The sequence below is a fragment of the Cryptomeria japonica genome, chromosome 1 (genome assembly GCF_030272615.1).
Source record: "Cryptomeria japonica chromosome 1, Sugi_1.0, whole genome shotgun sequence".
NCBI lineage: Eukaryota > Viridiplantae > Streptophyta > Pinopsida > Cupressales > Cupressaceae > Cryptomeria > Cryptomeria japonica.
In genome coordinates this window covers 46594884-46609526 of record NC_081405.1, presented here as the reverse complement: position 1 = coordinate 46609526, position 14643 = coordinate 46594884, and the positions used below count along the sequence as shown (strand labels likewise).

General features: G+C 38.3%; 1 pseudogene; it reads left to right on the top strand.

Moving 5' to 3' along the window:
* The first annotated feature begins 1283 nt into the window (after nt 1-1283).
* Nucleotides 1284-13471, top strand: LOC131027372 (putative pectate lyase 21; annotated as a pseudogene).
* The last annotated feature ends 1172 nt before the right edge of the window (nt 13472-14643 follow it).

Sequence of the window (14643 nt, the reverse complement as noted above, 5' to 3'; positions counted from 1 at the left end):
TGAGTGAACTCTATGACAATGACATGGATCTTATACATTTTGTCTTTTGCCTTTGCCTTGACATTTTATCATCTCTTCCATTGGTTAAAAAATTGAAAAAATACTCACCTGACTCGGGAGTACTAGTAGGTAAAATAGGCTTGGCAAGAAATGGTGGGTCAAACTTGCCATTGAGATTTTTGAAGAGTACTTGCCTGAAATGCAAGTCCAAATCAGAAACATTGGCCAACGACAACATATTATAGTCCACCCCCAAAAATAGTCAAAAACATATCAGTGGTATTAAAAAAGTATGTAAAATTTCTTAGTTTTTTTGAGCCTTCAATCTAAATAGAAACCCAAACAAACCCTTTGTAGATCCTAGTTTAAAACAAATCATAGGAAGTTTGAATGAAATAAAATCAATTATTCTTTTAGAGCCAAATATGAAGATAGAAATGATCCAAAGTCTTTAGGCATTGGAATTATGGAGAAATTCAGAACCACATTACTTTAAATGGAAGAACAAAAGACAATACCCGCTATTTCATAGCACAAAAAGCTTGTTTGTGGAAAATAAAATAGGCATTTGAATAAGACATTGGGACACTGAGAAACAAGGGTAATCATAATTTAGGGCGGCCATGAAACACACTATTATTTGCAATGAAAGTCAAATAAACATTGATTTGCAATGAAATCAAATCATTTCCAGATCAGAACATTGCAATTTGAGTTCATAAAAAACCAGATTGCCTAGGACTGACAAGCACAAAGAAAGTAACAAAAACGCCAACCCATAAACTGGAATTTTACCATGGGAAGGAGGCTCTTGAAAGAGGCATAAATATCTTTGCCATTATAAGAACTCATTCTACAAGTGAAGGCTTAGGTGACAGACCCAAAGTAAGTTGCCTGCTGTGCTTTATCATTCTTTACCCAAGAAATTCCCTTGCAAATCAAATTCAAATTTTTTGGTTATCATGGTGAAACAACCATCAACATAACACAACAAAAGCAAAACCCACATTTGACAAGCAAAAGGGTGAAAATCCTTACTCTCTGTTGACAATAACACCCGCGGTAAGAGTGGAGCCATTGTTTCCACCCCATCCCAACTCAGCCCACGCCATAGAAGAAATGAATGAAAAAATGACATTGTATGGAGTTTTGGAATAGGATATGGGCATCTGAACAACATCAAATAATTTTGTTAGAAGTCATAGTTACAAAATCTCTTCTTGAGCTTCCTGCATGTACGCAAAATGTTTTAGCAAAGACAATGCACATGTTCTGCTTTGCAAATGCCATCTACCACCTGCACCCTTCTGCAATATAGCCTTGTTCAGTGTGTAATTGTTTTTCGTGACAATCTGTCACTGACAGAGATCACGGTAGGCGTGCGTTCTCTCTAGTTGGGAATCGAGTAGACCTTCATAAGCCGCCTGCAACTCCAATTGGTAAGTGCCAAAAATCTTGGTATCAGTATTTGCAGTAAAATATACGTAGGTTTCATAGGTGCATATAAGATAAAATGAGAAATATCGAAAAAAAAGCAATTTGTAATTGATTCATTGACATTGCATTAATCACCAGTTAATAAAAGAGACCTCCACTATAGTTTCCCGCGGGCAGGAACTAATAATAAGCTCAAGTGACTTCGAATGGAATGTTTTTAGACTTGAGTTCTTAAGTTCTGGCGGCGTTGCATTTAATAAACAACTGCTCAAAGCATTGCATTCGTCGAAGGAGGCTCACAGAATGCAACACTGTAAATTGAGGCCGGCCAAGACAACCATGATACACTGCGACACGTACATACTGTTTGGTGTTGCAACAGCTGGGCCTGAAATCCAGTGGGTATTCTTACTGTAAAGAGGTTTTCAGAATGAGTAGATTATGTGTATGTGTATTGGATCTAATTTTTGCTGGAGCAGCAGCGAATGATAAATGCCTTGAGGATGGAGACGGAACGCGGTGCCCATTGTCTGCCTGTAACGGGGGGAACGCACTGCCCCGTTGCGCGTTTGGCTTCACTTCCACCGTAACGCGGGGGGCAGTCTCAATCTTACGTGGTGACGAGCTCTGAGGATTCCCCGCAGTCCTTACAGCCCGGAAGTCTGAGATACGGGCTTGGCAAGGGAAACGTGTGGATCACCTTCTCCCGGAGCATGAAGATCCTTCTCAAGGACAAGCTGTTGATTCCAAGTTCCACCACCATTGATGGCCGGGGTGTCACCGTCACCATTGGCGGCGCCCAGCTCGCCCTACCAGGGGTTTCCAACGTCATTCTCCACAACCTGCAGATTGACGCCCCCGTAGACAAGAGCGAGACCACCATTCATGTCAGCGATGACTCCATCCTAATCTGGATGGATCATCTCACATTTGTAGATCCCACTCGCATGACATGCATTGGCAAGATCATCTCCGTCAACACTGTCAGCATGGATGATTCGAATTATGGATTTGTATGACAATACCTGAGTGAGAACCTGCGGTATTGTAAATTCTGTTTACAAGAACAGGAAAGCATAGAATTGAAGCAAACAAAAAAGTATTGTATTCAATTCAAAAATCCAACATCTAGCAGTCCAAGGGATTCCAAGGGTCACCAACAACTCCTTGAGAATTGAAAAACCAACAGTTATATCAGGTTTATTTACATAATAAAATCTAAAACTATGTAATTTTTCAAAAAATTATATAAAATTTGTCCTAACTTTAACTAGGCATAACTTTCTGCGCAGGACTCGAAATTACGAGCCGTTTAACTCGTTGGAAAGGTCTCAAAGAGTTGTAGGTGAAGATTTGAAAGAGAAAGCCTAGACATGCCACTTTCAAGGATTAAAAATGCCCAGAAATCCTTCAAAAATGCCATTTACTAACATATACAAAAACTAAATTATATGAAAATATTTTTCAACTATTTCAAATTTTCTTCTAATCATTACTTCCCCCTTGCAAAGCAATGGGCCCCATAGCATCAACACTCTGAATGAGATGAGGAAAACGTTCTTGAAGCTTCTCCTTGGTAAACCACTTTCCTTGTTGAGCAAACTGCCCTGCTCGAACCACTTTGTACAAGTAAATCTGCTGTTGTTTGAGTGTTTTCACCATGGTGTCCACAATCTAATCGCATTGGAATGGAGTAGCTAGATTTGGGTTCAATTCTGTAGTGGGGATTGTTTTTGTGACATCTGCAACATCTAATAGTGGAGGAAAATATGGCTTCAAGAGTTCCACATTGAAGACTGGATGAAGACCTAGAAATGGAGGTAAATTAAGCTCGAAAACATTATCACCAACTTGCTTGATGATTGTGTATGACCCGTAACATAGAGGATGAAGCTTCTTATTGGCACCCTGCAATCGTTCCTTCTGGATATGCAACCATACCTTGTCCCCGACTTGAAAATTATGAGGACTGCGATGCTCATCATGTATGCCCTTATATTTCTTATTGGTGTGTTCCAAGATTTCATGAACTTGTTGTTGCAGATGATGAATTCTATCAATGAACCAGGCTGCCTTATCTTCCTCCTTACCAACACGTGGAACCAGATCAGGTTGAATAAGTGGTATGGCAACATCCATGGGTGCAAGTAGTTGATAACCAAGACAAATCTCAAATGGGTTGTGGCCAGTTGAACTGTGAATTGCCCTATTGTAGCTATGCTAAACATAGAGAAGATTTTCATCCCATGTGCGGGGATGTTTTGAGTGGTACATTCATAAGATGTGTATGATCATCGGATTCACTACCTCTGTTTGGCCATCTGTTTGAGGGTGGAATGCTGTAGACTGTTAATTTTGTGTCCATCTTTTCCCATAGTGTAGACCTAAACTTACTAAGAAACTTGATGTCCCTATCTGAGATAATGGTATTCGACGGACCAAAATGAACCCAGTTGTATTCAAAGAAGAGCTTTGCACTATCCTCTGCATAAATTATTTTTTTACATGCCACTATTACTACCATTTTTGAGAGCCCATCTACAACAACATAAACACAATCATGGCCTCTTTTGGTGGTGGGAAGGCTAGACATAAAGTCCATAGAAACTGAATGCCAAGGTTTTTCAGGAATAGGAAGTGGTGAATACAACCCAAGTTTACGATTGGCAGGCTTAGCAATAGCACATGCGGTACAAGCTTGAATATATGAAATAACATCATTTTACAATTTTGGCCAATAGAAATACCTCTGAAGTATAGTAGTAGTCTTACCTATACCAAAATGACCAGCAACCTTACTGTACTAAGCTTCCCATATCAACTTTTTGCATTTGGCATTGCAAACATAGATTTGGCCAAGATGACAAAGCCTTCCATCTTGCAAATAGAAGTCATTCACTTGATGTCCCTTAACCAATTTATTATAAACATCTACAAATTCAACATCGTTCTCATACAAGCAAGCCCAAGATTTAGTTTGATGACCACATGGGTTCAAAACTATACTTAAGGCTGCAATTGAAGGCCTGCTCAAACAGTCCAGTACTTTGTTAGTACTTCCCTTCATGTGATGAACATTGAGGTGAAATTGTTGAAGATATATTGACCATCGTTGATGTCGATCATTCTGCAACTTCCCTTGTGTTTGCAAAAATTGAAGGGGTTTGTGATCTATGTGGATGACAGTCTCCTTACTCAAAATGTAATGTTTTCACTGCTTATGGGCTTGAACAATAGCATATAGTTCCTTGTCATAAGTGGCATACCGACACTATATTAGAAAAAGTCTGACTGTGATATGCAACTTGATGACCATGCTGCATGAGGACTGCCCCTAGAGCATATTCTGATGCATCTGTGTGTATTTCAAATGAGTGTTGCAGGTCAGGAAGAGATAAAACTGGTACAAAACATAACCTTCGTTTTAGCCTCTCGAATGCTTCTTGTTGAGCACTTGTCCATTTAAACTTTGCTTGTGTCCCCCCCCTCAATGACTGATTTAGAGGCCAAGACAAATGAGAAAATCGCAACACAAATTCACGATAAAAGTTTGCCAACTCGAGGAAACTTCGTAACTCTATGAGATTTCTAGGAGATGACCAATCCTTAATCACTTGTATCTTCTTCGGATCAACATGGATACCCTCACTGTCAATAACATATCCTAAGTATCTGATACTCTGCATACCAAAGCAACACTTTTCTTTATTTGCATAAAGCCCATGATCTTGTAACGTTCAGAGATTTTTTTCCACATATTGCAAATGTTCCTCCCAAGTTTTGTTGAAGATGAGTATGTCATCAAGATATACCACCACGAAGGAATCAGTGAATGGTCTAAGTATATCATTCATCATTCTCATGAATGTCGCTGGAGCATTTGTTAGACCGAAAGGCATCACTAGCCATTCAAACAATCCCTCTTTAGATTTTAAAGTTGTCTTCCACACATCGGCTGATTCAATTGGTACTTGATGGTACCCCGATTTCAAATCAATTTTGGTGAAGAATCGGGCCCCTCTAAGCTGGTCCAAGAGGTCATCTATGTGAGGAAGTGGATACCTATTTTTGACTGAAATTTTATTCAAGGCCCTATAGTCAATACAAAGTCTCCAGGTTCCATCATTTTTCTTTGCTAGAACATTGGGGCTGCCACTGGGTGATGCACTTGGATGAATATGTCCTTTGTCAATCAATTCTTGTATTTGCCTCTTAATCTCATTATTCTCTAATATTGACCTACAGTAGACTGGTTCATTAGATAATGGATTTCTTGGTATGAAATCAATAGTGTGTCTCACTTGGCAGTGTGTAGGTACCCTAGTTGGTAACTTAAACAGATTCTCATATTTCATCAAAATCTGATCCATTGATTTTTTTCTGCATAGTGGTGGTGTTTGTGATGGTATGGGAATTATAAATTGATTTCCTTTCTTCTTCAGAACTAATGATAAATAAAATGAATGTTCCCGTTTTGACAACCAACCTCTTACATTGCTTGGCACTAATCAAAGAGGTAGTGTATGCAGGGCTTACCTCTGGTATCTAGTATTTCTGCTCACCTAATCTAATGTTCACGCTGTGAGGCCTGGACTCATAAACACCATGTCGCTGGTACATATATGATTGTCCTAATAGAACATCACAAACATCTAAGGGAGCCACATCACAGATTACCTCATCTTTGAAAGGTTTTATGGAGTATGAAAGGCGACACTACCGGTGCACCTAGATATCTCTCCCTTGACTAACCCATCCCATTGAATAGGGTTGCGGGTGAGTTGTTGTATTTAGATTCAGTCTCTTCATGGTCTCTGCTGATATTAGGTTCTTTTGACTTTTGCTATCAACGATAAAGTGCAAAGCTTTTCCTCTGACCCACATCTATGAATGGAACAATCTCTCCTCATCCTCCCAGAGCAATATCCTTGTATTAGCTACCGTGGCATATGGATCAACCTCAATGACCTGTTCATGACTTCCTTTTGTGCAAGTTTCTGCCACCTTAGATTTTGCCTTGTCTTCATGCATCTCCATCATTAAGCTTTTTATGGTTCTGCAATCTTTTGTATTATGAGAGGGACTCTTATGGAATTCACACCACATACCATTCTCTTGTGTCTTCTTCATACTCCATGTCTTTTTTGTTGGTGAATTAAGAGAGGGTTCCTTAGAGGTTTGTTTCCATGTAGTTTTGCCACCTTCACTTTTCCATCTGTTGTTTGCAAAATTATCCCTCCTTTTTTGTTTGAATTTCTCCTCAATTTTGGTAGCAAATTTATATGCACTAGGTTGAGTCTCTATGTTCAGGAATTCCATTTCGGTTTGGATGTACCTATGGAGTCCACTCTGATATTTCAAAACTTGGTGCTTCTCACAATCTTTGATGCCAAGCTTGGCTGCTAAGGAATGAAATATACTAGTATATTCCTGAACAGTTTGGTCCTTCTTCTGTCGAAGCAATTGCCACTCCATATATTTTTGTTCATATGTATCAATAGGAAAATATTCATCCTTTATGTGCTCCATGAATTCTCCCCATGTGGGTTTTTGATAAAAAATAAAAGTGCTGCCATTTTCTGCTGCCTTGGATGTTAACTTCGCATCCCATGAATCTTTCACATGATTTTCAGCTTTGAGGAGAGTGAAAGTTATCTTCTCTTCATCTGAAAACTGATTGATAGAGAAATATCTTTCCAGTTTTGAAACGCAATAATCAACAACATCTGCATCGATCTTTCTTTGAAATGTCAGTATATCAAAATTAACTTGCACCTTGAATGGCATATACCCTGTGAATGGTGGGTTTGCTTGTGACCCACAACTTTCCAGCATTTCTTCGCGTTGCTTTGTTAGTGCATCTGCAACTAATGCTTTAATGTCATCGTTGGTTTGCAACTTAGCCATCTGCGATCATGTGCATCTCAAAGGAAGGTAGTCTGAAGGATTCCTTGTTTCCAACCCCAATCTTTGATGTGTTGATCGTGTATGATATGAAATATAGGAGTGAACTTGCTATGATACCACTGATCCTAATTATGGATTCAGATGACAACACCTGAGTGAGAACCCGCAGTATTGTAAATTCTGTTTACAAGAACATGAAAGCATAGAATTGAAGCAAGCCAAAAAGTATTGTATTCAATTCAAAAATCCAACATATAGTAGTCCAAGGGATTCCAAGGGTCACCAACAACTCCTTGAGAATAAAAAAACCAATAGTCATATCAGGTTTATTTACATAATAAAATCTAAAACTATGTAATTTTTCAAAAAACTATATAAAATTTGTCCTAACTTTAACTAGGCATAACTTTCTGCACAGAACTCGAAATTACGAGCCGTTTAACTCGTTGGAAAGGTCTCCAAGAGTTGTAGGCGAAGATTTCAAATTTTCTTATGATCATTACTTCCCCCTTGGAAAGAAATGGGACCCATTGCATCAACACTCTGAATGAGATGAGGAAAACATTCTTGAAGCTGCTCCTTGGTAAACCACTTTCCTTGTTGAACAATCTGCCCTGCTCGAACCACTTTATACAAATAAATCTGCTGGTGTTTTGAGTGTTTTCACCATGCCGTCCATAATCTGATCACATTGGAATGGAGTAGCTGCATTTGGATTCAATTTTGTAGTGGAGATTATTTCTGCCACATCTGCAACATCTAATAATGGAGGAAAATATGGCTTCAAGAGTTTCACATTGTAGACTAGATGAAGACCCAAAAATGGAGGTAAATTAAGCTCAAAAGCATTATCACCAACTTGCTTGATGATTGTGTATGGCCCGTAACGCAGAGGGCAAAACTTCCTATTGGCACCCTACAATCATTCCTTCTGGATATCCAATCATACCTTGTCCCCGACTTGAAAACTATGAGGACTGCAATACTCATCATGTATGTCCTTATATTTCTTATTGGTGTGTTCCAAGATTTCATGAACTTGTTGTTGCAAATGATGAATTCTATCAATGAACCGAGCTGACTTATCTTCCTCCTTACCAAAATGTGGAACTAGATTAGGTTGAATAAGTGGTATGGAAACATCGATGGGTGCAAGTGGCTAATAACCAAGACAAACCTCAAATGGGTTGTGGCCAGTTGAACTGTGAATTGCCCTATTGTAGCTATGTTGAACATATGAAAGACTTTAATCCTATGTGCGGGGATGTTTTGAGTGGTACATTCGTAGGATGTGTATGATCATCTGATTCACTACCTCTGTTTCACCATCTGTTTGAGGGTGGAAAGTAGTAGACTTTGTTATTTTTTGTCCATCTTTTCCCATAGTGTAGACCAGAACTTACTAAGAAACCTGTTGTCCGTACTCGAGATAATGGTATTTGGCAGACCAAAATGAACCCAGATGTATTCAAAGAAGAGCTTTGCAATGTCCTCTACATAAATTATTTTTTTACATGCCACTATTACTGCCATTTTTGAAAACCTATCTACAACAACATACACACAATCATGGCCTATTTTGGTGGTGGGAAGGCCAAAGTCCATAGAAACTGAATGCCAAGGTTTTTCAGTAACAGGAAGTGGTGAATACAACCCAAGTTTATGATTGAGAGCCATAGAAATAGCACATGCGGTACACGCTTGAATATATTAAATAACATCATTTCGCAATTTTGGCCAATAGAAATATCTCTGAAGTATAATAGTAGTCTTACCTATACCAAAATGACCATCAACCTTACTATAGTGAGCTTCTCATATTAACTTTTATCATTCTGCATTGGACACATATTCGGCCAAGGTGACAAAGCATTTCATCTTGCAAATAGAAGTCATTCACTTGATGTCCCTTCACCAGTTGATTATAAACATCTACAAATTCAACATCATTCTCATATAAGCAAGCCCAGGCTTCAGTTTGATGACCACATGAGTTCAAAACCATACTTATGGCTACAATTGGAGGCCTCCTCAAATAGTTCGCTACTTTATTAGTACTTCCCTTCTTGTGACGAATATTAAGGTGAAATTGTTGAAGATATGCTGACCATCGTTGACGTTGATAATTCTGCAACTTCCCTTGTGTTTGCAAAAATTGAAGGGGTTTGTGATCTGTGTGGATGACAATCTCCTTACTCAAAATGTAATGTTTCCACTACTTATAGGCTTGAGAAATAGCATACAGTTCCTTGTTGTAAGTGGCATATCGACACACTGTATCAGAAAAAGTTTGACAGTGATATGTGACTGGATGACCATGTTGCATGAGGACTTCCCCTAGAGAATATTCTGATGCATCTGTTTGTATTTCAAATGACTGTTGTAGGTCAGGAAGAGATAAAAATAGTGCAAAACATAAACTTCGTTTTAGCCCCTCAAATGCTTCTTGTTGAGCACTTGTCCATTTAAACTTTGCTTGTGTCCCCCCCTCAATGACTGATTTAGAGGCCAAGACAAATGGGAAAATCCCAACACAAACCTACGATAAAGTTTGCCAACTCGAGGAAACTTCGTAACTCTGTGAGATTCCAAGGAGACGGCTAGTCCTTAACCACTGGTATCTTTTTTGGATCAACATGGACACCCTCACTATCAATAACATATCCTAAGTAGCTAATACTCTGCATACTAAAGGAGCACTTTTCTTTATTTGCATAAACCCCATGATCTTGTAACGTTCAGATAATTTTTTCCACATGTTGCAAATGTTCCTCTCAAGTTTTGCTGAAGATGAGTATGTCATCAAGATATACCACCACGAAGGAATCAGTGAATGGTCTAAGTATATCATTAATCATTCTCATGAATGTCACTGGAGCATTTGTTAGACCAAAAGGCATCACTAGCCATTCAAACAATCCCTCTTTAGATTTGAAATTTGTCTTCCACACATCGGTTGATTCTATTGGTACTTGATGGTACCCTGATTTCAAATCAATTTTGGTGAAGAACTAGGCCCCTCTAAGCTGGTCCAAGAGGTCATCTATGCGAGGAAGTGGATACCCATTTTTGACTAAATTTTTTTTCAAGGCCCTATAGTCAATACAAAGTCTCCAGGTTCCATCCTTTTTCTTTGCTAGAATAATGGGGCTGCCACTGGGTGATGCACTTGGACGAATATGTCCTTTCTCAATCAATTCTTGTATTTGCCTCTTAATCTCATTATTCTCTAATATTGACCTACGGTAGACTGGTTCATTAGGTAATGAAGTTCCTGGTATCAAATCAAGAGTGTGTCTCACTTGGCAGTGTGTAGGTACCCCAATTGGTAACTTACAAAAATTCTCATATTTCATCAAAATTTGATTTGGATTGATTTTTTTTTTGTAGTGTGATGGTATGGGAATTATAAACTGATTTCCTTTCTTCTTCAGAATGAATCATCAATAAAATGAATGTTTCTGTTTTGGCAACCAACCTCTTACATTGCTTGGCACTAATCAAAGAGGTAGTGTATGCAGGGCTTATCTTTGGTATTCAGTATTTCTTCTCACCTAATCTAATGGTCATGATGCGAGGTCGGGACTCATAACCACGATGTCGTCGGTACATATATGGTTGTCCCAACAGAACATCACAAACATCTAAGGGAGCACATCACAAATTACTTCATCTTTGAAAGGTTTTATGGAGTATGAAAGGTGACACTGCTGTGCACCTAGATATCTCTCCCTTGACTAACCCATCCCATTGAATAGGGTTGCGGGTGGGTTGTTGTTTTCAGATTCAGTCTCTGTTGATATTAGGTTCTTTTGACTTCCGCTATCAATGATAAAGTGTAGGGCTTTTCCTCTGACCCACATCTGTGAATGGAACAATCTCTCCTCATCCTCTCATGGCAATATCCTTGTAGTAGCTACCGTGGCATATGGATCAGCCTCAATAACTTGTTCATGACTTCCTTCTGTGCAAGTTTTTGCCACCTTAGATTATGACTTGTCTTCATGCGTCTCCATCATTAAGCTTTTTATGGTTTTGCAATCTTTTGTATTATGAGAGGGACTCTTATGGAATTCACACCACATACTGTTCTCTTCTGTCTTCTTCATACTCCATGTCTTTTTTGTTGGTGAATTGGGAGAGGGTTCCTTAGAGGTTTGTTTCCATGTAGTTTTGCCACCTTCACTCTTCCATTTGTTGTTTGCAAAATTATCCTTCCTTCCTTTCTATTTGAATTTCTCCTTAATTTTGGTAGCAAATTTATATGCACTAGGTAAAGTCTCTATGTTCAGGAATTCCATTTCGATTTGGATGTACCTGTGGAGTCCACTCTGATATTTCAAACTCGATGCTTCTTACAATCTTTGATGCCAAGCTTGGCTGCTAAGGCTTGAAACATATTAGTATATTCTTGAACAGTTTGGTCCTTCTTCTGTCGAAGCAATTGCCACTGCATATACTTTTGTTCATATGTATCAATAGGAAAATATTCTTCCTTTATGTGCTCCATGAATTCTCCCCATGTGGGTTTTTGATCAAAAATAAAAGTGCTGCCTTGGATGTTAACTTCTCTTCCCACGAATCTTTCACATGATTTTCAGCTTTGAGGAGAGCGAAATTTATCTTCTCTTCATCTGAAAACTGATTGACAAAGAAATATCTTTCTAGTTTTGAAACCCAATCATCAACAACATCTACATTGATCTTTCCTTGAAATGTGGGTATATCAAAATTGACTTGCACCTTGAATGGCGTATACCCTATGAATGGTGGGTTTGCTTGTGACCTACGACTTTCCAGCATTTGCTTGAACTGCTCCATTATTTCTTCGCGTTGCTTTATTAGTGCATCTGCAACTAATGCTTTAATGTCATCATCGGTTTGCAACTTAGCTATCTACGATTGTGTGCGTCTCAATGGAAGGTAGTCTGAAGGATTCCTTGTTTCCAACCCCAATCTTTGATATGTTGATCGCGTGTGATATGACATACAAGAGAGAACTTGCTCTGATACCAGTGATCCGAATTATGGATTCGGATGACAACACTTGAGTGAGAACCTGCAGTATTGTAAATTCTGGTTATAAGAACAAGAAAGCATAGAATTGAAACAAGCCAAAAAGTATTGTATTCAATTAAAAAATCCAACATATAGCAGTCCAAGGGATTCCAAGGGTCACCGACAACTCCTTGAGAGTCAAAAAACCAACAGTCATATCAAGTTTATTTACATAATAAAATCTAAAGTTATGTAATTTTTCAAAAAAACTATATAAAATTTGTACTAACTTTAACTAGGCATAACTTTCTGCACAAGATTCGAAATTACGAGCCGTTTAACTCATTGGAAAGGTCTCCAAGAATTGTAGGAAAAGATTTGAAAGAGCATGCCTAGCCATGCCGCTTTCAAGAGCTAAAATGCCCTGAAGGCCTTCAAAAATACTATTTACTAACATATAGAAAAACTTAAAAAATATGAAAATATTTTTCAACTATTTGAAATTTTCTTCTGATCAACAAACGTCACCATTTCCAACTCCATTCTCGCCAACACAAATTTCAGCGTTCTGCTGGGCAACTCCGATGAGAAACAGCGGGACAAAAGCATGCGCGTCACGGTGTACAAAAATTGGTTAAGGATTCCACCCAACGCATGCCTCATTGCAGGTGGGGATATTGCCATGTCCTCAACAATCTCTACACCAACTGGGGTTACTACGCCATTGGTGCCCGCACTCACGCCACCATCCAGTCCGAAGCCAATGTCTTTGAGGCGGGCTCCAAAAAAGAGATAACCCCCTGGGATCTTAGTTTAGCTGGAACATTGGACCAGACTCCCCACATCGAGTCCAAAGGAGATCTGCTCTTCAATGGGGCTACTTTCCATCAATTTGTCAAAACGGCAGCGGCATCTGTTTCTCCCACTCGCAAAGTAAAGCCCCCTCACGTCTTGCCACCTCAACAACTCTCTTCCCCGCTGCGACGCTACGCAGGAGCACTCAATCCCTCCCAAGCCCGGGCGTGTCTTCTTCCCTGATTTCCTCTTCTCCTCAACTGACTCTAAGCCTGGCATAAGATGGCATTGCAACCATTTTCTGGAATCCCACCAATTACTGAAGATATTTGAATTCTCTTTTTCAAATAGCATTGTAACCATTTTCTGCAATCATATCAATTGCTAAATATCAAATGTGAAAAAAATCTAAAAGATTGAGGGTTTGCTTTCTCTTCTAAGATTATAATGGTGTAATGGTGAAATTTGCATATTCATAGAGATTTTAATTTAGGTTTGTGTTCATTCGGGGAAAAGGTCTTAATGCAATTACATATTGATAAATGACAAAATTTTGCTTGGAGTGGACATCATTTCCTCAAACCTTCTGATCTACTCATTTTTATATATTTGATATTCTCCAACAAATTTAATTAGCATTGAATAGGTATGTGGGCTATCTATTGAGCTCACACATACAAAGTGACCTAGAATATGCATTATATTAGAATTACTTAACAATGTTATTTCTAGAACTAATAATTTGAATTTTATTGGAATCCAAATTTTATGTGTATGATAGTATTATTTTCATAATGAACATGTCAAAAAAATTCTAACTTGTATGATCTACGAGTGATTTAATTTAAACACATAGTTTATGCAAATTAGATTTATATTGAAATACATAAAAAATAGACATTTTCATACCAAATTTTTAATCCTAAAGATATCAAATGTGAAAAAAATCTAAAAGATTGAGGAGTTTTCTTTTTCTTCCCACTTTGCACTTCAAAGGTAATGGTGAAATTTAAATATTAATAGGTATCCCTCTTTAGTTTTGTGCTCACTTTGAGAAAATGCCATAAGAAAATTACATATTGATAAATGACACAAACTTGTTTTGAGTTGGCATCATTACTCAAACCTTCACATCCGCTCATTCCTATATGTTTGATATTCTCCAACAAATTTGATTAATAAAATCAAATATGTGGGCTACTAATTATACTCAAATATACAAAGTAACATAGATCTAGATAATCAACTTTATGAAATTTGTAATTTTATGCACAAAATTTTAGGCAACACACAAAGAGAGCATACTAGTTTTCCTACATAGAAAATTAGAATATGTCTTACATTACAATTACTTAATGACCTTATTTCTAGAACTAAGAACTGTGTGTGTGTGTGAGAGAGAGAGAGAGTGTGTGTGTGTGTGTGAGTGTGTGTGTGTGTGTGTGTGTGTGTGTGTGAGAGAGAGAGAGAGAGAGAGAGAGAGAGAGAGAGAGAGAGAGAGAGAGA